The sequence below is a fragment of the Halichoerus grypus genome, chromosome 4, assembly GCF_964656455.1.
Source record: "Halichoerus grypus chromosome 4, mHalGry1.hap1.1, whole genome shotgun sequence".
NCBI classification, from domain to species: domain Eukaryota; kingdom Metazoa; phylum Chordata; class Mammalia; order Carnivora; family Phocidae; genus Halichoerus; species Halichoerus grypus.
Genome location: NC_135715.1, coordinates 32392531 through 32414885, shown reverse-complemented (window position 1 = coordinate 32414885; position 22355 = coordinate 32392531). Strand labels below are relative to the sequence as shown.

General features: G+C 37.6%; 1 protein-coding gene and 1 long non-coding RNA gene across 2 annotated transcripts in view; one reads left to right on the top strand and one right to left on the bottom strand.

Annotated features, from left to right (window-relative positions):
• The window catches only part of KLF12 (KLF transcription factor 12), a 575200-nt gene extending 574228 nt beyond the window's left edge, over positions 1 to 972 (bottom strand). The window contains exon 1 of the mRNA XM_078070259.1: positions 771 to 972. The gene's annotated coding sequence lies outside the window, so the exon portion shown is untranslated. The remainder of the gene's footprint in view (positions 1 to 770) is intronic.
• LOC144381567 (uncharacterized) overlaps positions 1 to 22355 on the top strand; it is a 74653-nt gene that overhangs the window by 2739 nt on the left and 49559 nt on the right. The gene's annotated exons all lie outside the window — the stretch shown is intronic.

The window sequence follows — 22355 nt, the reverse complement described above, 5'->3', positions numbered from 1 at the left end:
GAAAAGAAAGAGGTACATATCCATTGGTTGTGCTGGTTACCCCGCTCAAATTTTTAAAATACTCCAAATTTAAAAATGGCGCTTACATATAAAAGCATCTGCACATCCATGTATCAGAATTAGCTTATTTATTCATATTTATTTATTTTTTCTATTTAACTTCATATAACTATCAGGCTACTAAAGGTCATCAAATCTTTAGGGTTTTTTTTTTTTTCCTTTGTAAATTGTTTTTGACTTAATTAAAAATAGAAAACAAATAGCGTGCTATCTCTCTATCTCTCTTGTAGGGTTTAACCTCTGTGGAGGCAGGATCTATATATATTCTCTATTTACAATAAACATTGAAACTTTGTTCCCTGCTTACAGTTCACTGGGGCTCACTTAATAATTTAAGTCAAATTCAGTGTGAATCCTTAAAAAGAAATCTTTCCATCTCCCTGAAAATGTCTTTCTAGTAAAACTTGTTTGTTAAATGACTAGAACTCTCCTAACAAATAAAACATAACCCTGATTGCTGCTCTTCCCCTCTGAGGTGATGATAAATTACTGAGGAGTAAAAGCCTTCATACTAATAACAGAGGAAAACTGACTCTTAGATCCCATCATTTTGTTTACCAGCTGTCTTTACAATTCTATAATAACCCTAACCCACATTAAAAAAAAAACTGTTCAGAGATAGTAAACTAGATGAGAACCAAATGATCTCTGCTGAAATTAGTTTAAGCAGGGGAACAGGCTGGAAAGAAAGATTTGATCCAGAAACTTACCTATATCTCAGGCATGATATCCGGTGACCACATACTCGGTGCTGAAACACAACTCAGGAGCATTACATCATCATGACAAACTTTCATTGGCTGAAGAAACCCCAAGGATAAGACAGGCTTTTAAGGTGCTCTGTGAAAACTCCTGTTGGCTTCTTATCAAGCTATTGCCAAAATATTGAAAGGCAGACTTTTCCTACACTAATACTGTCATGGCTGAACTTACAAAACATCGTTAACCATTTCTTATGCATGTTCAGTTCCACTTTAGTCAATAGTTTTATATTTAACTCTGACCTGTTGGGAGACTTTTTTTTTTTTTCTTTAAAACAATTTTTAAAAAATCTTTGTTTTTATTTAGCTTGTTTTTACTGAAGGTGCACAGTATCACTCTGTGACTGGCTCTTATTTCCCCTGTTACTGTTCAGGCCACCTTTCCTATTTTTAAACTATATTTGAATCAATAAATCCAGTTTCCTCTCTATTACTTATTTGGTCTTTATTCTCTCTAGGCAAAGAAAGCCAGCACCCACAGTTTCAAGAAAGCATAAGTGTGTTTATTTATTGTGAGCAATTTAATTGGAACTAGTGCACAAAGCCCTTACTTCCTCATTATTCATGCTCATTGTTAGTTTTTTTTTTTTCTATTGAACTCTATGAGTTATTTATGTAGTGCTCATTACCATGGTGATTTACAGACCAAAACCACGTGCAAGGTTTCAGGGTGTGAGGAGATTTCAGGGGCTGAGTGAAAGCGATGGAGCGATGGTCAGAGTCCCTGCATCACCTTGGCATCCATCCCTACTGCCTGGGGCAACTTCTGAAGTAGGGGCAAGTGCTCTCCCTATAAAAAGGGGAACATTTTAGCAATTAGATTGGTCATTCAGGAAGTGACAATATCACATTACTAGTGAGTGTCAACCTTTCTCTCTCTCTTTCTCTGTCAGTTTGTCCATCTGCCTGTGTCTCTCTTTTTATCTCTTTCTCTTAAACTTCAGAGTGCAGAGAAGGACCGGGATGATGACAGGGGTGACTGAATCAGTGTCTTTTCAAGAGTCTCATGCCTACTCTCTCTTAAGAACTTGACTCTCAAGACAAGTAAATACAGCAAACGAATACCCTGTAAAATTCCCAAAGCTTGGAACTGAGATATATGTTACTAGTGCATATCTGGCCTGCTCAGCTCTGTTGCAAATGTCCTCCTGTTCCTCTCAGACTCTGTCCTCAGCCACGTGCCTTGGAGGAGCCAAGCTACCTGTTGTAAGAGAAGGAGTAGCTGCAGAGAATATGACCTCCAGAGAGATCCTTTTACCATTATTTCTCAGACTCCAGTCTGGGGAGAACAACTCATGATCATTTTCCCATTATGTAGAATAATACTAAGCATTCAAGGCCCTAGATTATAGTTTTGAGATATTTAGGAACATTCCTCACAGTGAGCAGAAAGAAAGAGGACTCTTGCTAATTTTGTGTCTGCTAAGAAGAAGGAAGAGGAGTACCAGTCAAGGGCTCTATGATTTGTAGCTAGGATCAACAAATTAAAATAAGTCATCTTCCTTGCCCTCAAAATGTTTATACCAGTGGGGAGACAGCATTAATCCACAATTACTGCTGAAGTCTGATAAAAGTATGATAGGTATATAATACATTGGTGGGCATGTAAATGAGACTGGAAGATTCTACAAGAGGAGACACTTGAGCTGAATTTTGAAGTAGGAGTTGGCAAGCTGAAGAGAGAAGGTAAAGAATTCCATTAGGAAAACAGAATGGAAAGGAAAGGAGGAATGGATAGCATGGCTTGTTTGAGTGACAGCAAACAGTTTTTGGTTTATGGGAGGAAAGAGCAGTGTGGAAGATAAGACTATATCAATAGATATTATCAAACCATGGAGGTTTCGTGAGCTAAGCTAAGGGATATGGACTTTAACTTGAGAACCACTGCAGGTCATTGAGGAACTATAATCACATTTGCGGCTCGGCTGTATTAGTCTAGGGGTAGCACGGAATGGGTGGGGATGGACTGGAACCAGGAATACAAGTTTGTTTGTATTTCGGTTGTAGGAAACAGATGGCACTTTCAAAGGGCTTAACTGAAGAGAGATTACTGAAGGACTATTTACAGGGTGTAGACAGGGTTAAGGATGGTAAAGCACCCAGGGAACCACAAGAGCAGGAAGCTGTTACTGCCCTATGCCTATTACCAGAGAATGAATCCAATGGGAAGCCAGAGAGTAGGAAAGCCAGAAGTTGCATTAATTATAGGTTGATCTCTCGGGACAGAGAAGGGTAGAGAAACATTGAGAAAGTATCTTGAAATGGGAGGATGACGGGAAATAAAGAATAACTAGCGTGGCTGTCTAGCATAGTACTCCAGGACAGAAAGCATCAAGACCTCCAGTAAGGTAGTAGAGCTGGGCATAGTTAACAAATATGAGAACATTTAAGGAGATAGACTCAACAGTACTGGTGAGTGAGTGTGTGTGTATGTGTGTGTGTAGAGAGAGAGAGAGAGGGTGAAAGGGAGGGAGAGAGAAAATATGGAAACTTCTAGGTAGGACAATTTGTGGTTTGTTTTTTAGTCCTGACAAATGAACAACAGTTGTTTGTTCATGGGTGGAAAAGACTTTATAGATATATACTAGCTGCAGTCTAGGAAAAGTTACATTTGAATGCTTCTGGGATCTCTAGATAGAAATGTCTATTATGTCTGTCTGGAGCTCAGAGGGAAATCAAGAATCAAAGATGGGCTGGTACACTGAGAAGACATGGGTATGTTGAGGCCAAGGCTGCGGATGAGGTCCCCCAGTGAGAATGTGCATAATTTACAGAACGCTGACATTTAAGCGGTAGCTGGAGTAGAGGGGTCCAGGAAGGAAAACAGAAAAAAATGTTCAGACAGGAAAAAAATGAAACATAGAGAAGAGCAGTGTTACAAAATACGGGGAAGAGAAGAGCTTTAAGAAGAAGTGGTCTAGAGGACAATTCAGGAAAGAAGTCTAGTGAGCTAAGGATAGTACAAATACCCATTAGTTTGAATGTAATATGGAGGTCATTGGTAATGCTGGAAAGAATAGGTCTAGTGCATGAGTTTGAAGACTGCCTGCAGGCCAAATCTGGCCTGCCACCTGTTTGTGTGTGGTTGATAAGGCAAGAATGTTTTTGTATTTTCAAATGGTTCAAAAAAAATCCAAAGTACAATAATATTTTGCTATCCACAAATATTTTATTACAATTCATATTTCAGCATCCATAAAAAGTTTTATTGGAATGCATCTAATATCATTTGTTTATGTATTGTCTGTGCCGGTTTTCACGCTGTAACAACAAAGCTGAGTAGTTGCAACAGAAACCGTATGGCCTGCAAAACCAAAAATATTTACCATCTGGGTCTTTACAGAAGAAGTTTGCTGACCGCTGCTTAGCAGAATGGTAGTGCTGAGGCCAAGTTATAGTGGAAGGTGCGGTAAATATCGGATAGGAATCAAAGAGCTCAAACACAGCTATCTTCTGCAGAACCTGGCTATGTAGGTAAGGAAAGAATCAGAATGGTTGCTGGAAGTAGTGGTAGGGTTGGGGTGTTTGTTGTTGTTTGGTTTTGCTTGTTTGTTTTATTAATGGAGAATACAAATGCTTGTTTGAGACAGGATAAGATCAAGATAGTTTACAGGTTTGCAAGAAAGGAGGGGAATCATTCAGAAACATGTCCTCTAGCGTGCAGGAATGAGTGGAGAAGTTTGCCCCTTCAGAGGGGATGGGGAAGGCAAATCTGGAAGCCCCGTGCCTCTCCATGAAGCCGGAAGCAGAGTCATTTGCTGAAGCCTGAAGAGAGTGATGACACTTACGGAGTTTGAAGGAGGAAGTGAAATGTTTGAGACTGAGGAAAATGGGAAAGGAAATGGAACAGAAACCTAGGCAGCAGGACTCTGTGGTGATACCAAGTTAAACTTGTTTGAGTTTCTTCAGCCGGAATAGGTGTCAGAATGGGTGTCTGAATGGAGAGATGAGACAGTTCTATCAATTCAGGTTTGGGGTCTTGTCAGGCAGGTGTGGCAGGAGTAAAACATTAAGCGAGGTAATCAGTTAAGGATAACGGTAAGAGGTTTTTACAAGAGCGGGGTCATAGGTTCCTCCCTTATTTTCTGCTAGCATGTGTCATCATGTGGCAGATGCACAAGCTTCGGACCGATTGGACCTATCTCATGAATAGCTGGAGAGAGACAAATATGAGAAGAAAATCAACCGTTGGGGACCAGAGTCCTCATGGAGCTTAGAGAGTAGGGTAGTGGGAGTGAAAAAGTAGGAAGCTGGAAGGGTTGGAGGTAATAAAAGAATTTGGACTTTATGGTTGCCTAGTGCATTAGTCAGCCTGGGCTGCCATAACAAGATATTACAGACTGGATGGCTTATGCAACAGAAATGTATTTTCTCATAATTGTGGAAGATGGAAGTTCAAGATCAAGGTACTGACAGGACTGGTTTCTCCAGAGGCCTGTCTCCTTGGCTTTCAGATGGTTGCCTTCTCTCTGTGTCCCCACATGGCCTTTCTTTTGTCTACTCACACCCATTTGTGTCTCTTTCTTCTACGGGCACCTGTCTTACTGGATTAGGGCTCCGCCCTTACGAAGGCATTTAACCCTAATTACCTCCTTAAAGGCCCTATCTCCAAATACAGTCACACTGGGCATTAAAGCCTCAACCTGTGAATTGGTGGGGGCAGGGGACAAAATTCAGGGCTAATACCTAGGCAGAGTGCGGCTTAGGATAGTGAGTTGCTGAGATGAAGAGTGAATGAAGATCATCAGAATTGAGGCACCCCAACAACTATTACTCTCACAATAGTGGGACCCGACCCCACATTTTGTGATTTTTTTTTGAATTATCATGTTTCAGAGGGGTTTTGACTAAATATGCAAAGTGAGGCTAGTAGAATAATGATAACCACCAGTAATGATATTAAATATAATTACCATATTTATTTATAAAACAGGCAAGATATTTATCTATAAAACTTGATTATCAGCTAAAACTGTCCAACATTTTAAGTCAAGTTGAAAAGTCTTTCCTTCTGTACGTGTATGTATACATGTATGTGTGTGTATCCACATAGCTATCACACTCACATTTTTTGTTGTTGTTGTTGCCTCTGGAGAAACTTGTTTGAAAGTAAATGTAATTGACATGAAAATTCACATGGAATAGTCTATTTTTTACATGGAATAACAAAAATATGGAAGAGTTTTATATGTAATAATCTAAGTCTGTAAATGGTCAGCGACATGCTTGGTTTGTGTTTTTATGTATTTACATGGCACTTATTTTCATAGCTGGTAAATGCCCGAAAAACCTAATCAGGCATTACTTTTAGTGTCATTTCTCTAAAGAGGAAACTGAGGCTTGAGAACACTATATAATGAGCCAATGGTTAGCAAAACACTGGCAGGAAAGAGTTTAGCCACTATTTTTTGCTACCTGTTTCATTGGCACATACTTAATTATTTCTTTCTCTAAATAAGTGAAATTGTTTTCAGGTTGACTCATTAGACACATCTTCCCTAAGAGGCATAAAACTGCTATTCTAAAGTGAAAAAGCTAAGATACTATCTTGTTAGTCTTCAGCTCAGAAACAGGGCAAGGAACGCTACCCAAATCTGTGGCTCAGAGTCTTATGAGCTGGAGGCTAGACTTTGGGCATGTCCCTTCACTGCTCAGGCTCAGCTGCTCATCGGGCACACAGGGGTTTGGTATAGTCTCTTCTCTCCAAACTCCTATGTGCCAATAATCTTTGCTTTCCAAGAATTCTAAGGATATCCAGCGAGCCAAGTCTGATACAATTATAGTCCTTGAGTCTGGAAGATACTATCAAGGATATAACACAGTAAATAGTTTATGGGAAAGAGTGATTTCTGAAAACTGCTTTTGTATACAAGTGTGCTTGCATATGCCAAAAGGTATTGTGGAAAGTCTCAAAACTAGATTAATTGTATTTGACTTAATTCATAGATACCCTACATGAGAAAGCAATGGAAAACATTGATTAATCAGATATAATCAGTATCAAAATTCAAAGATGATTAGAAACCACTGGAATAAGAGCTATTACAAATAGATTAAAATGATCTTTTTTTTAAAGTGAGGAAAAATTGAGGACATAGAAGCATTGCCTGTGTAAAAATGGGAGGAATAAATTTAGTTATAAAAAAATAAAAAGAGGCCTGAAATTTAAGAAATGCCTTGAAACAGTAAACAAATAAAATTGATGACCCTACCACTAGATTCTATCTCAAAGATAGAGTAATGTGATATAAAAATAAGGTTCTCCAAAAATTCTTGAACTATATTCTAGGCAACATAACATGGTTATGAAAACTCTAAAACACTTGCAAGAAATTCGTAACCAGTATTTCTTGGCTCCAACTATAACAGATATTGAGCAGTTTCAAGATAAGTTCTGAGGCATGCCATAAATGGCAATTTCTAAGTATAAACTTTCTCATTAGGCCAAGAATGTACATGCTTTAAGAGCCTGGAAAGAAAAAGACTGGAGAAAAGAATAAAATAGGAAAGACCATATCAACACAAGAACATATGTTGATTATCAAGATTCTATTTAGTGGAGAAACAAAACAAGTAAATTTAAAAACTGATGGCAGAGAATTAGGAGCTCTATCAAATTTCATTTAAAATCTGAATCTGGAGCAAAAATAAAGAAACAACCTTAGGACTGAAAAGTTAATCAATTAAAAGCCTAACTTAGGGGCACCTGGGTGGCTCAGTTGTTGGGCGTCTGCCTTCGGCTCGGGTCATGATCCCGGGGTCCTGGGTTTGAGCCCCGCGTCGGGCTCCCTGCTCAGTGGGAAGCCTGCTTCTCCCTCTCCCACTCCCCCTGCTTGTGTTTCCTCTCTCTGTGTCTCTCTCTGTCAAATAAATAAATAAAATCTTTAAAAAAAAAATTAAAGCCTAACAAATATTTTCCCCATTGTTACATTTTTTCCCCTTATTGAAAAAGAAAATGGCATTTAATTATTTATTTTTTTAGAGAGAGCATGCGAGCTGGGGGAGGGGCAGAGGGAGAGGGAAAGAGAAAATCTCAAACCGACTTTGCACTGAGCACAGAGTGCAACGAGGAGCTCGATCCCACGACCACCCTGAGATCATGACCTGAGTCAAAATCAAGAGTTGGACGCTTAACCGACTGAGCCATCCAGGTGCCCGGAAAGGAAAATGATTTTCTAAACATCATTAATTTAATTCTTTTTTCTGGATATTGAGTATGTTAATCTTACTTTCCATTTTATCTTCTGAATGAAGGTTCCAAGCTAGCAAAGAACAGCAATACTGTTCAGCCACCTCCACTGCTTTCATACACGTGTACGTATATATGAATGCGGGATGCTTACCTGCCTTCCCACTGCTCCTTTTTACCCTCTGTCCTATAGGAAACATTGTTTTTGAAAGTTTAAAAATATTATTACTACAGAATCTATAGATTTAATGCAATTCCTATCAAAATACCAATAGTATTTTTCCACAGAACTAGAAAAAATAATCCTAAACTTTGTATGAAATCATAAAAGACCCTGAATAGCCAAAGAAATCTTGAGAAAGAACAACAAAGCTAGAGTTATCACAATTTCAAATTTCAAGATATAGTACAAAGCTGTAGTAATCAAAACAGTCTGGTACTGGCACAAAAAACAGACACATAGATTAATGGGACAGAAGAGAGAGCCCAGAAATAAATGTACATGTATAGGGCCAATTAATCTATGACAAAGGAGGCAAGAATATACAATGGGGAAAAGACAGTCTCTTCAACAAATGGTTGGGAAAACTGGACAGCTACATGCAAGAGAAAGAAACTGAATCACTTTCTTACACTGTACATGAAAATAAACTCAAAATGGATTAAAGACCTAAATGTGAGACTGGAAACCATAAAACTCCTAAAAGAAAACATAGGCAGTAATCTCTTGGACATTGGCTTTAGCAAGATGTTTATGGATATGTCTTCTCAGGGAAACAAAAGCAACCTATAGGGACACACTAAAATAAAAAGCTTTTGCACAGCAAAGAAGCCATCAACAAAATGAAAGGCAACCTACTGAATGGGAGAAGATACTTGCAAATGATATATCTGATAAGGGTTTAATGTTTAAAATAAATAAAGAACTTATACAACTCAACACCAAAAATCCCCATATAATCTGAATAAAACATGGGCAGAGGACCCAAATAGACATTTTCCCAAAGAAGACATACAGATGGTCAACAGACAAATGAAAATATACTCAACATCACTTATCATCAGGGAAATGAAAATCAAAATCACAATGAGATATCACCTCACATCAGTCAGAATGTCAAGCATCAAAAATACAAGAAATAACAAGTGTTGGTGAGAATGTAGAGAAAAGGGAACATTTATGCACTGTTGGTAAGAAGGTAAATTGATGCAACCACTGTGGAAAACTGTATGGAAGTCCCTCAAAAAATTAAAAACAGAAACACCACACAATCCAGTAATTCCACTACTGGGTATTTACCCAAGGAAAACAAAAACACTAATTTGAAAAGATACATGCATCTCATATGTTTATTGCAGCATTATTTACAATAACCAAGATATGGAAACAAGCCAAGTGTCCATTAATTGATAAATGGATAAAGGAGATGTAGTGTATACATACAATGGAAGATTGCTCAGCCAAACAAAATGAGATCTTGTCATTTGTGACAACAGGGTAGACCCAAAGGATATTACGTTAAATGAAATAAGTCAGACAGAGAAAGACAGATACCATATGATTTCACTTATATGTGGAATCTAAAAAATAAAACAAACAAGTAGAAACAGACTCATAAATACATGGAACAAACTGGTAGTTGCCAGAGGGGAGGAGGGTTGGGGGGATTGATGAAATAGTTGAAAAGGATTGAGAGATACAAACTTCTAGTTATAAAACAATAAGTCCTGGAGATGAAAAGTACAGCATAGGGAATATAGCCAATAATATTGTAATAATGTTGTATGGTGGAAGATGGTTGTGCTGAGCATTGCATAATATGTAGACTGGTCCAATCACTATGTTGTATACCTGTAGCTAATATAACATTGTATGTCAAATATACTTCAATAATAAAAATTTAAAAATATATTTATTGTTACATTTTAACAAATTAGCTCAAACTTAATCTTAGAAGGCTCTGGGTGCTTTGGAATGAATTGGGAAATTAGTTGGAGAAAACAGGAGGTTCCTTATTAAATTCTAGGAAGGCTGAATCTTAAGAACCTTCGTGGTTAATTTCCAGACATTACCTTCTGCAATTTCTCCAGAAATCTCCCCTCACTTTGGGCTCTGATGCATGATTGTTGACTCTTCCTAGAATCGCGTAATGCATAAAGTTATTAATCCATACTAGATGATATTCAAAATTACTCAAGAGGTTTCAGATTCTATAACACTGCAATTTAAATTTGCTCTGTGAGTCTGCCTTGGTGTTCATGTTCTGTAGGGGAAGTCTTATGATCCCTATTCAAAGCAGGCATTCTTTATGGACTAAATCCAGTTTTCCCAGGAAGGTTAACCTGTCTCCCCATCTGTGCCATACAATTTACCAGTTGTACCTCTCAGATGTGGTTACCTATAAAGTATTTTATTTTCAGTTGTAGACTCAATGTGCATTACAGAAGGAAGCATCCTCTGAGGTTTGAATTCTGGTAGCAGCAGGGATGCACATGAAATTGAGATTTGTTCTTACCTAGGGATTATCTCTCATTGGTGACTAATGGAAACTTTTTGTCATAGAGAAATCAAAGTATTACTTAAATGATTGTGGTCTGTTTATCTACTGCAGCTATATTCAGAGAGTTCATTTCTAATGTTCATTTCTTTTGTCAGGAAGGAATTTCTGTCATTTATTTGAGAATATAGTACTTTTCTTACCTACCACACATCGACCAAACACCACATCTTCCCTTATACAGCATCCATCAAGCAACAGTTGTCAAGGAAAGAGAGAGAGGAGGGGAAAAAAAAGAAACCTCCCACATAACTGGCAGTCTGCTTAGACAAAGCTCATGCCGCATTAGACAGTTGTATTAGAAGCCTCTATTTTAAACACAGGCAGGAAGGGCAGAGCTTACACTGGTTTTCCCTGTTAATAACCAGGAATAATATATTAATTTAAAACTGTATTTTAAGAGAATATGGCTCAGCTTATTTATCAAACATAACAAATGGAACTCTTGCTGTACGTATTATGAATAATTACATTAAAGAAATGCTTGACCTGGAGGAAAACACGGCATACACAAGATCTCAGAATTTACTAGAAGGCATGTTAGCTCATTTTCCTAATAACGTATTTATTTATTTATTTATTTACAAACACCAACAAAGTAGTCTAACATGTTGGCTAATTAGGTGAGGTACCGATTAGATTTATGACATTTAGAACCCTGTACAATTATGACTTTATAATTACTGACTATGGGGAGTGCACTGAGTCCTATGAGAGCCAAAGCAATAAACTGGAAAGAGCTTGTTTTCCAGTTAGAAGCGTATTCTGTGGTTCCCTCTTTGGTAATTGCAATTATACATTGGCTGTAAGAGTCAGCCAGTCATACTTGATTTTATTATACTAAAGACCATTTTACTAGATATACCATATACTAAGATTAATTTTATATTTGATTCAGTATTCTATATATGTATGTGTGTATGGTAACACAGATACTAGACTTTCATCTGATTCCTATTATATCCTGTATAGCTTTAAACCACAATGTAAAGCACTGGTTTCTCCTTGCTCATTTAGTTCTGTAAGAGTGACTAAGGTTCTGCAGTAATTGCTTTGATGTTGGTGATGTGGAATAATTGCATTGGACTTCTGAAAAAACGTACATCTATTTGGAATATATTTAGTATGGGATTCCAAGAAGTTAAAGATGCTAAAGATGAGAAGGACTGTATGTCAAGTTATGACAGATAATCTAATTGTCATAATTATTTAACTGAATTATTATAGCTAAATTGAATTATCAAACATAATTTAATTATTATAAAAATGTAATAATATACTATCCACAATAATATTTACTTAGTAGGGGCACCTGGGTGGCTCAGTCATTAAGCGTCTGCCTTCGGCTCAGGTCATGGTCCCAGGGTCCTGGGATCGAGCCCCACATCGGGCTCCCTGCTTGGCGGGAAGCCTGCTTCTCCCTCTCCCACTCTTCCTGCTTGTGTTCCCTCTCTCGCTGTGTCTCTCTCTGTCAAATAAATAAAATCTTTAAAAAAAAAAATTTACTTAGTAGGGTCAGAATTATTTGAAAGCAAAACATCTGTATGGAAAACACAAATCCACAGGGTCCATAACATTTTAACTTGTATATTGCCTAGCTTAGTATACCTGGAAGAAAAGAAGAAAATGAACATTTATCAAATACCTACTATGATGTAGATATCATACTGGGTGCTGAATGTGCTTTAGGGCAGTTAACACTCTCCTCAACATTGGTAGGTAAAGAGGAAATGCAACTTGATCATGGTCAAGGAGATAGGATTTAGTCAGGTCTGTTTTAAAAAGCTGCTTGGTAATGCTTCTCCATTTAAATACACCAAAAGACACTTTAAAGATCATTAAGTTGGTTAAAAGCTATAAGAAAAATGAATGCTTCTCTTTTTATGGCGTATTTTTGAATATTTCCAGTAGTAATGATTAGAAGCTGAATATAGCTAAATGGTTGAATGTATATAATCTGCTTCTTCTTACAGAGCATGTTTCATCTCATGACTTCCCAAACTAATTACAATACTAGATTTATCTATTAATTTCCAAAAGAAAGTAAATACAGTTATGGTGAGAGTATATAAATACCAACTTACTTGGTCCTAGCAGAGTTTGTCCCCAATATACACAGCATTTAATACCCACTACCAACTCAGAAGCCAGGGTTTCTTCAAGCACTTATTCTCTTGACTGCTTTGAAGTTCTCTAGCAGATCCCCCAGATACCTCAGGGTCTTCCTTTCTCCCAAGCTTTTTTCTGATATTTCATTTCCAATCATCCCTTTTCAGTTTTACAATTTCCCAATGAACTCATCAGAGCCACAACTCTGGATTTATTGTAATGTTTGTTGATGAGTGTCTATATTTTTACCTGTGTGTATTGTTTGATATATTGAAAGATTCATTTACTCAGCACACAACTATTGAGTGCTAACCACGTGTAAAGCTCTAATCTGGATGTTCTAGGAGATACAAAGATGATTGATAACTGATGCTGCCTTCAAGAAGGTTAGTTACTATCTAATGGGCAAGATAAGCATAGGGAGAACAAACTAGAACTCAAATCAGAATTAGATTAAGCTAATGGAGACTAGAGGAGGTGGATCTTCCCTGCAGATTCACTATTGTATCTTGAGATAAATAAAAAGTGCTGGGTTTTTTTGCATCTAAGTAAATAGGGAAGAAGTGATATGTGTATAATGTTTGATCATGCAATACTAAAAGAAAACAAAACAAACCCATAAAACAAGGCTGTACATGTCTGTTACGTTTCCTACCCTGATCCCTAACTTCTTAGGCTATAAGTGCCTTGTGGGAAGAGCATATGTTAAATTATCTGGGTTTTTCTACAGTTTTACTGTAATGTGTCTAGATTATAAAAACGACACATAACTCTACTTGTCTTTTCAGGCAAAAGAGGCCTTCAAGTAATCCTGGGGGTCTTGAAGGAGCTAGCAATACATACATTCTATATTTTGTTATTATTCTCACTTAAGATTATGCAGTTTGAAACTAATATGATTTTCTCTCTTAAAACTGTCACTTGCATGAGGGTTGTATTCAATTAGGTTAATGAAATACAACATACATGAAACATGACATAGCTTTAGGAGATAACATTTGAATGTAATTTTTGTGATTTATTACAATTGGTGGGATGAATATAGTGTTAACCTCATTTTGGGTGATTTATTCAGATAACTTGAATACAGATTGAGTCTTCAAATTTTCTTCCTTTTATGCATATTACTAAAAATATTAAGTAAACTTAATACATTCTTTTGTCAGTTGGGTTAGACTAGGTTATGCTGTGGTAACAAACACTCCTAAGATCTTATTGGCCACAAAATGTTTATTTTTTCATTTAAATCACTTGCCCATCAGGTGTTGACTGGAGACCCTAGCTCATGTGTCCTTACTCCAGGGCCCAGGCTAATGAAGTTGACCTCATCTTGAAGGCTGTTGTTCACCAATGCAGGTGGAAAGAGAGTGTAGGGAATTCTGTACTATCTCTTAAAGCTTCCCAGCACTCCCAGAACAGGTCACATGGGGAGAAAACAAGCTCAATCCTACCATGTACTCTGAAGGAGAACCAAAAATATTTGGTGAACAGTACTAACGATTACCATAATCTTTCAGTCCCTCAAGATAGTAAGAACTGATAAAGCAAATCTAGTATGTAAATCAGCCATATCAGAGTGGAAAGCTATCCAGATAGGCAAACAGAGCATAATTAAGAGTTTTCTCAGTTCCCTTTGAGCAGACCTCCTCAGGAGTTAGCTACACTCAGTCTCTTCCGTTGGTTGCTTCTCATTTCTCAGCAACCCAATCTAATCCTATTATTTTCTTTTTATTCACTCTGTGGGAACCACAGTGGCCTCCTTTTTTTTTTTTTTTTTTTTTTTTACCTCTGTGAACATGTAGGGGACAGTTCCATCTTAGGACTCCCCTCTGCCCCCAACACCTGACATATCTGTAGATTTCCGTGGGGCTGAAGGTCTCTCTGAAAACAACCCAGTCCACCACTGAACTCTTATGGTTGGACATATGCCATTTTGGCTTACGGGCAGGGGTAAACCTGGTGGAAGTGGAATAGTAGGGGAAAAAATGGAGGCATCTAAAAGTAAAATGAAGACTTTATCAAATAGAGTAAGCTAGACTGAACAACAAAGCCTGAGTGCTGGAGAGAAGAGGTGCTCTGGGTATGACAAGGCAGCTGATTGGGGAGTTCATTCCAGTCTAGCCACTATGATGTATCTGTGCATCTTGAGAGAAAGGTGTGTGTGTGCCTGTGTGTGCACATATAAATAAAGCCTGTAACATGGCGGCTGGAGAGACCATTTTGAGGAAGTTTTGCAATGATACAGGACTAGTGCTCCAGTTCATGGGACACTAGGTCCTGTTGGCACCTGGGTAGCAGTACTGGAAATGGGAGAAAAGTTATGGTCTCAGAGTAACAGCTCTGGGAACTCTCGAGTCTGGGGTTACAGAGCCCCTGCTCAGCTAGCAATAGTAGGGAAGGTAGAAGCAGCATTGCTGACCATTTTGATGTTTAAGAAATATATTTCAAGAGGGCCCCACCTGAGAACAGTGCATGGATAGCAGAAAGTAAATGAGACGTGGAGCTCTGGGGTGGTGTTGCAGCACTAATTTTGTGCATAGCAGAGTTATAGTCCATCTGGTAGCAGTACCATCAGGATCCAACATGGCTGCTCCTTCCTTAAGAATCTGGGGATCTCTGTCACCCTTCCCAAGGCCTCTGCTTTTTGTGATCAGCCCCTTAGCACCCATGTGCCATTATCAGAGATCCTGAATTTTTGGGTAGGCTCTTGCCACTTGAGGAACCACAGCCACTCTCCTGTCTTACCCATGCCCTTGTCACAGCAAAGCTAACTCTCTTTTCCTTTGGAATCACTCCTCATGCATCTACTTTGCACTTAAAAACATAAGCCTTATTTTCATTCAGCAAACCTTTTAGTACCCATAGGAGAACCCTCAGTGACCTAAATCATTCTGTTCTGCCCATTTTGGGGAATATACGCATGGTATTGCCACTTTGGGTTCTGAAGATGGAGACTGTCTCTAAGTGGGGCCAATATTATCATAGACAGATTGATAATGAGAGATACAGACACAAGGTGATAACTGTGGAAATACTACAAAAATTGGGTGTCAGACTTCAGAGTAACTCAGGTTTTGTGCTAAACTCACTAAAGCAGAGTGTCTCGAAAAGTCTTTGTAGCAATTTGCACAAATTTGTTTTACAGAAAGGCAAGAGCTCTCAGTTCTAGGAATGTAAGGTACTGGTCTATTGTACCTGAAATTTACTGTATTCGTTGGAGTATGTTGTTGAGAATCTTAAATACTCCCATCATCTCTCTAGCTTATTCCTGAGTTTAGACTCATTTAGACACCATTAAAGAATAAATGTGTTTCCTCTTTTAGGACAAAGGCAATCAGCTTGGTCTGACACTTGATTTTACATGACCATTAGATCAGGTAGGGCAAAACCAAGAGTAATCAAATTCATAGTTCTCGGTACATGGGTCCTTGTGAATTTTTGATGACACCCACCCAAAGGCAAATATATTTTGAACATTGTTTGAAATATACAATGTAGAATAAAATTAAATAGATGTAAACCTCATTAAGTCATAAAATCCTCATTTAGCAAACTCCATGAACAGCTAGTTATTCATAAAAGATCAAATGGAAGTTGGACCTCTGTACTTTTGATCCTTGACATGGGGGTCCAGTTTTTGGACAATGTCAATCTGTGGATTAATTCATTTATTTGTTCCATAAATATTAAGGTACTATATTAGTTTTGTATTACTGCTGTAACAAATTGCCACAAACTTAGTCACTGAAAATAACATAAATATATGATCTTATAGTTCTATAGGTCAGAAGTCTGACATGGGTCACCCTGAGCTAAAATCAAAGTGTTGGCAAGACTATATTCTTTTCTGGAGACTCTGGGGGAGAATCTATTTCCTTGCCTTTTCCAGCTTCTTAAAGCTGCTATATTCTTGGCTTCTAACTTTCCTTCCTCCATACTTAAAGCCAGAAATGTTGCATCCCTTATTAACCCTTCTTTTGTCTTCACATCTTTCCCTCTGATCAAAGCCTGCAAGAGTTCTCCACTTTCAAGAATCATGTGATCAACTGGGTCCACCTGGATAATCCAGGATTGTCTCCCCATCTCAAGGTCTATACCCTTAATCACATCTGCAAAGTTTCTTTTACCATGTAAGGAAATATATTGACAGGTTCTGGGGATCAGGGTATGGACAACTTTGGGGACCATCATTCCACCTACCACAGCTACTAGCATGTTTCATTCCTTTTTCTAGGCACTAGTTATATAAAGCAAAAACAAACAAACAAACCCCCAAAAGCCCCCCAACCCCCCCCCCCAAAAAAAAACAAGGTTCTTACTTCCTGGAGCTTTTATTATTAGAGGGTGAATGGTAGGCCAAGATCTTGGTGCATCTGTGAAAAAATATGTAGCAATCCTTCAGTAACATACCTTTCGCTGGGCCGGTTAAATTGAGCGGTGTGAATAAAGACCATGGTTTGGAGGCAGGCACATCTGGGTTCCAATTCTCAGCCAATTGCTTAACTGAGAAAAAAAAACTGGAATCTACCTGATCTTGCTGAGCCCAGTTTCTTTATAAAATGGGGGAAAATATCACCCATTGAACAGGACTGTTACTGAGGATTAAATGAAATTGCATAGGCAAAACACACAGTGCATAGGCATAGAGTAAGTGTTCAAAAATATCATTTCTCTTTTTTAAAGAAGGCATATCATTATATGAAATTTGAAAATATGACTCCAAGGTCAAACAACAGGACTGTTTTCACTTGGTGTTATTTAGAGGCATGAAGAAAATCTCCCTGACTCTAATTTATCTTTTATCACATTTCTTGAAACTTCAGAACTAGAAATATATTCTTATGGCTCATGGTTCACTTTCTAAGTGTGCTCATTAAATATAGAGTTGTTATCAAGAAGAATAAAGCATGAAGGTGTTATAAGTAATTGCTACTGTAATGTGAATTTGTCAAAGGAGGCTGATTAAGGCTGATTAAGTTAGGGGTCATTTTGTTTGTTTTGAGCAAAACAGAGAAAATAAGTTTATGTGATAGTTCAACTCTCAAGAAGGGCAGACCTGATTAAGGTGCCTAAATTGGTAGCATTTGGACTTCTCTTTTGTGGAGAGGGAACATAATGGAGGAAGAAAGTGAGAAGGAAAACCAGGGAGATTTGAGTTCACATTTCCCCACTGATCTCTGTATCTAAAGATGTCCCTGCTAGCTTAATTCATTAGACATCATCTATTTAGGGGACAATAAAGGATACAGAAAGATAACCTTAATTATATTATAATATTGAGCACAAGCTCACACTTCCCTTTAAGAATAATACTTCTAGTGAATGAACATTGAGCTTGAAAGTATCATCCACTGGGGTTTGGAGCTAGGTAGATTTCTGAAAGTTTATTTCTTGGAGCCAGGGGAAGGAGACTATGCCAGATTCAGGCATGACTTCCTTCTCTGTGAAGGTAGAATCTAAGTGAGCATTGAAGCAGAACCAACCTGACTGGGTCCTGGGGAGAGAGGACACTAGGAACCAGGTGATACCACAAGGGTCCATTAAGGGAGACAGACATGGAGATGTGAGTCCAGAAGATTGGATTAGACCAGGAGCCTAGTTCTGAGGGTCGGACAGGCAGGTTGCTTATATCATGACAAAGGGCAAAGTTAAATGCAGATATTAGGGTTTCATTTCAGTTAGAGAAGAGAAGGCAGAGTTAAATTTCTAGGACTGAGATCCATGCTTGATAATGGTTCCTATATTATTAGAAGATATGCATTTCACAAGGGAAGACAGGGAGCAAAGTAACACAAAAGACTCTGGTTTCATTAGGCTTGTGGGCAAATGAATGAACTTACATTAACTAGTTACAGTAGCAAGTTTGGAAACTTGCCACTCGCGGGTTGGGATACAAGCTATGACATACATGAGAGAGTAAGTGTTAAGATAAAGTCACATGGAGAGGAATTGTTTCGGGAAAGAGGCAGTATGAAGGAAAGCTAAGTGTGGGGGCTCTAGGATAATGCCCCAGGGCTTCAGGGCTCTCAGCCCCTCACCTGCAATATGGACATAAAAGATGATATCTTACAGGTTTGTGATGAAATCAAAATAAGATAATGCCTGTGAAGCACTTAGTGCAGTGATTGACATAGTAAAACACTTAATACATTTTAGGTACTACCACTTATTTTAATGATTCTGAGCCACAGAGCTATTTTTCTACTTCCTCTAGGGGCTGAGACCTGGGATTGCTGACTGTTGGTATTCAGACCTTCCAGCGTCGGAGGAGAGTTCAGGGGGTGCCTACACTCCTCTCTTTCCCCTATTGACTTTCTCCTATTGGGGATTAAAATTTAAGTTGGAGTACAGCAGTTTGCATGGATAGTCTTTCCTTCCAAATATTATCATAGAGAGGCATCTTCTTTCTTGCTCCATCATGAAATTAACATCATCTATCCAATAATTACTCCCATCAAATACTTGAGGGGCACATGTACATTAGGTACTCACTGATATTCAGAGGAAATAGGGTAAACAAAAGTTGATATTCTCTAAAAGATTTTGTCTGCAATTGAGAAATAGTCTAAGAAATGATAACCCCTGAACTTTGTGACACCTACCGTAGATACTTTAATAAATATTGTTAAGATAGCCAGCTTATTTTCTTTCTAATATTATCATGGAGTCAATTTTAATACCAAAGTTTCATAGAGTACTGTTTCTATCAAGAATAATGACAAATTCTGTATCACTTTCATTCGCATGTTTGTCTCTCTATATAATCACTATTAAAATCATAGGCTTGAGTGGAAAAAGAAAAAAATATGAATGGCAAATCATACAGAGAAATCAAATTGGTTCAGCACATAAAATATTCCATTTTCAAATGCCTTGCAATATAAATGAAATAGATTGAGTAGTGCTATTTTCGAGGCTGTCCCCTATTCAGCATTTATGATGAACTCTCTTGAAATAAGAGAGAACATTCAGTCTTTACTGAAGTGTTCCTGGTATTTCTTAAGGAGATGACTTTCAGGGACTTTATAAGAAATAAATACCAAAGAGATCTATGTCAGGACTATCATCATGATTAGGTAAATCTTAAATCTTGAAGAATTTAAATTAGAGCTTTGTTTTTTTGTTTTTTTTTTAACTTCTAAGAGGCTGTAGGTTATTAGTAAATTTCTCTTTGGGAGAACTTGAGCAGTTTGCACATTTAAATAAATATTACATGCAAAGAAACTCAATCTGGCATTTCTGGTCCTGTGCATATATTTGAATCCATTAAGTTTATTAATAAGTGAATGCATATTTATTGCATACTTGCTATATAACCAGTTATGTGGCAGGTGCAATGAAGTTTAAGGTACAAATCAATTATAGATTATAATCTTTGTCCTATAGGAGCTTTTAATAATGTTGGGAAAGCAAACATGGAAGAGTATATATAATAAAATCTTGCATGGTGAAGGTCAAAACTATAAGAGCAATAGGGTCAAGAAATGGAGAAGTCACTGTGACTCATAGTAGTCCAGGAAGACTTCCTGAAGGAGGCTGGACTTGAGCTGAAAAAGAGGTGTCAGTTTTGAATGAGGGGCAGTGGTATTCTAGACCTGAGAGAGGCTAACAGGGGTTTGAATGTGGCACCAATGAAAGCAATTGAGAAGAAAGGCCTGGCCAGGAGGACACAGTGGGAAACAGTGGATCAGTATACACTAGAAGTCTAAGTTGAAAGGCATAAGAAGCAAGGTATGTTCCAAGACTCAATCTGCCCTAGCCTATGTGGTCATCTAAAGTAGATACTGTTACTGAAAGCCTGTATCTCCCCAATAAATCATGGGAATAAAAGCTATGGCCTAAGAGCATATAGCCAATGGTATTGTAATAGTGTTGTATGATGACAGACCGTAGCTACACTTGTGAGCATAGCATAACGTATAGAGATGTTGAATCACTATGTTGTATGCCTAAAACTAATGTAGCGTTGGGTGCCAACTATACTCAATTAAATAAAAATAGACACGCATGAATAGACAAAATAGACACATTTTCAAAAACATAGATACCATTATTTATGTACAATTTGAACTTGGATACTGCCAAATAAAGGTGATGAGCTTAAATGTTTTTTTTTTTAAACCTTGTTATCATGTAAGTAAGCCATGTGAATTACTTATTTTTAAATCTCCTCCTCACACTGAAATATATACAGATAAAATGATATGATGTTTATTTACTTCAAAATAATCTGACAGTGGGAGAGGAAAGTAGGTGAGGATAGAGATGCAACAAAATTGGTCATGAGTTGGTGACTATTGATGCTGAACTGTGGGCACATGAAATTTGTTATACGATTCTACTTATTTTTTGTTTGAAATTTTCCATAACAAAAGAATTTTTAAAACATCCTCCTACTTTATCTGTATGATGCATCATTCTTGTGAAATTGATGTCTATCTCTCCTACCAAATTTTCTGACTCCCCAGTGATGTATAAAACCAGAAAAATAATCTACAGGAAATTAAATGCGCACACACAAACCCTTAAAGAAGAACATGAAAAATATTTCTACAACCATCTATTATAATAATTTCATTTATAATTCCTATTATCTTTAAAAAGAGTAGGGCTTCAGCCTTGCTGACTTTTAATATTGTGGATACAGTCTACTTCAATGCTTTGCATGGGAAATGCATGAATACTCTTTTAGTCTTACGATTTTGTTGAGCAAGTATCAGCGCAGGGCACTTACTCTGATTTGAACTGTGTGTTTTGCTAAGTGTTGGAATCAGTATTCATACCTTCATGCAGTCACCCATTCAAAAGCTTTCTAGCTGAATCATAGTTTTTTGTGATGATGATCAGTTATGTACCAATTATTTTAAAATTATTTACCGTGCAGTGGAGCTGACTCTGAACTACTGATTAATATAGCCAAAAGAGCCAATGAACAATTTGCTAATTTGGAGGGCTCTTGGGGAAATAGATTTCGCTTGGATTAGAATCCCAACTCTGCACTATGAGCACTTCAGGCAAATTATTTAACATGTTTGGTCTTAAATTTCATCTATAGCTGGACTAAAACTACTTAGCTCACAGAGTTGTTTAGAAGATTAAATTAAGCTTGCTTTGCCAGATTCTCTCCTCTCATTCACTCTTGAATCCCCTTCTATCAGTTTTTACCTCCACCACTCTACTGAAAGGCACTATGACCTTCACATTGGTAAGCCTATAAGAAGCGTCTCACTATCTTATCTTACCTGTTCTATCATCTATCCCCCTGGACAGGTGTACAGCCATCACCTTCACTTGATTTAGGTCTTTACTCAAATTCATTTGCTCAGTAAGACCCTCCCTGACTATCCAATTCAAAATTTCAGCCTCTATGCCTATATTTTGTATTCTTGTTTCCTGCTGTTCTTAGCAATTTAATACATTTTACTTATTTTTCTTGTTTACTTTCTGCCTTATCTCCTCCCTGCCTGTCTCCACCTCTCCTGCTCATGACATATAAGCTCCATGAAGGCAGGGATTGTTATCTGTTGTTTTTATTTTATGTCTTTATTGCCTAAAGTGGTTGGTAGTACATAGTCAGCACTCCATAAATACTTGTGGAATGAATGAGTGGATGAGACAATGTACTTGTGCCAGAAATGTGTCTGCACATAATAGATGCTGAACACAAAGTAACCTACT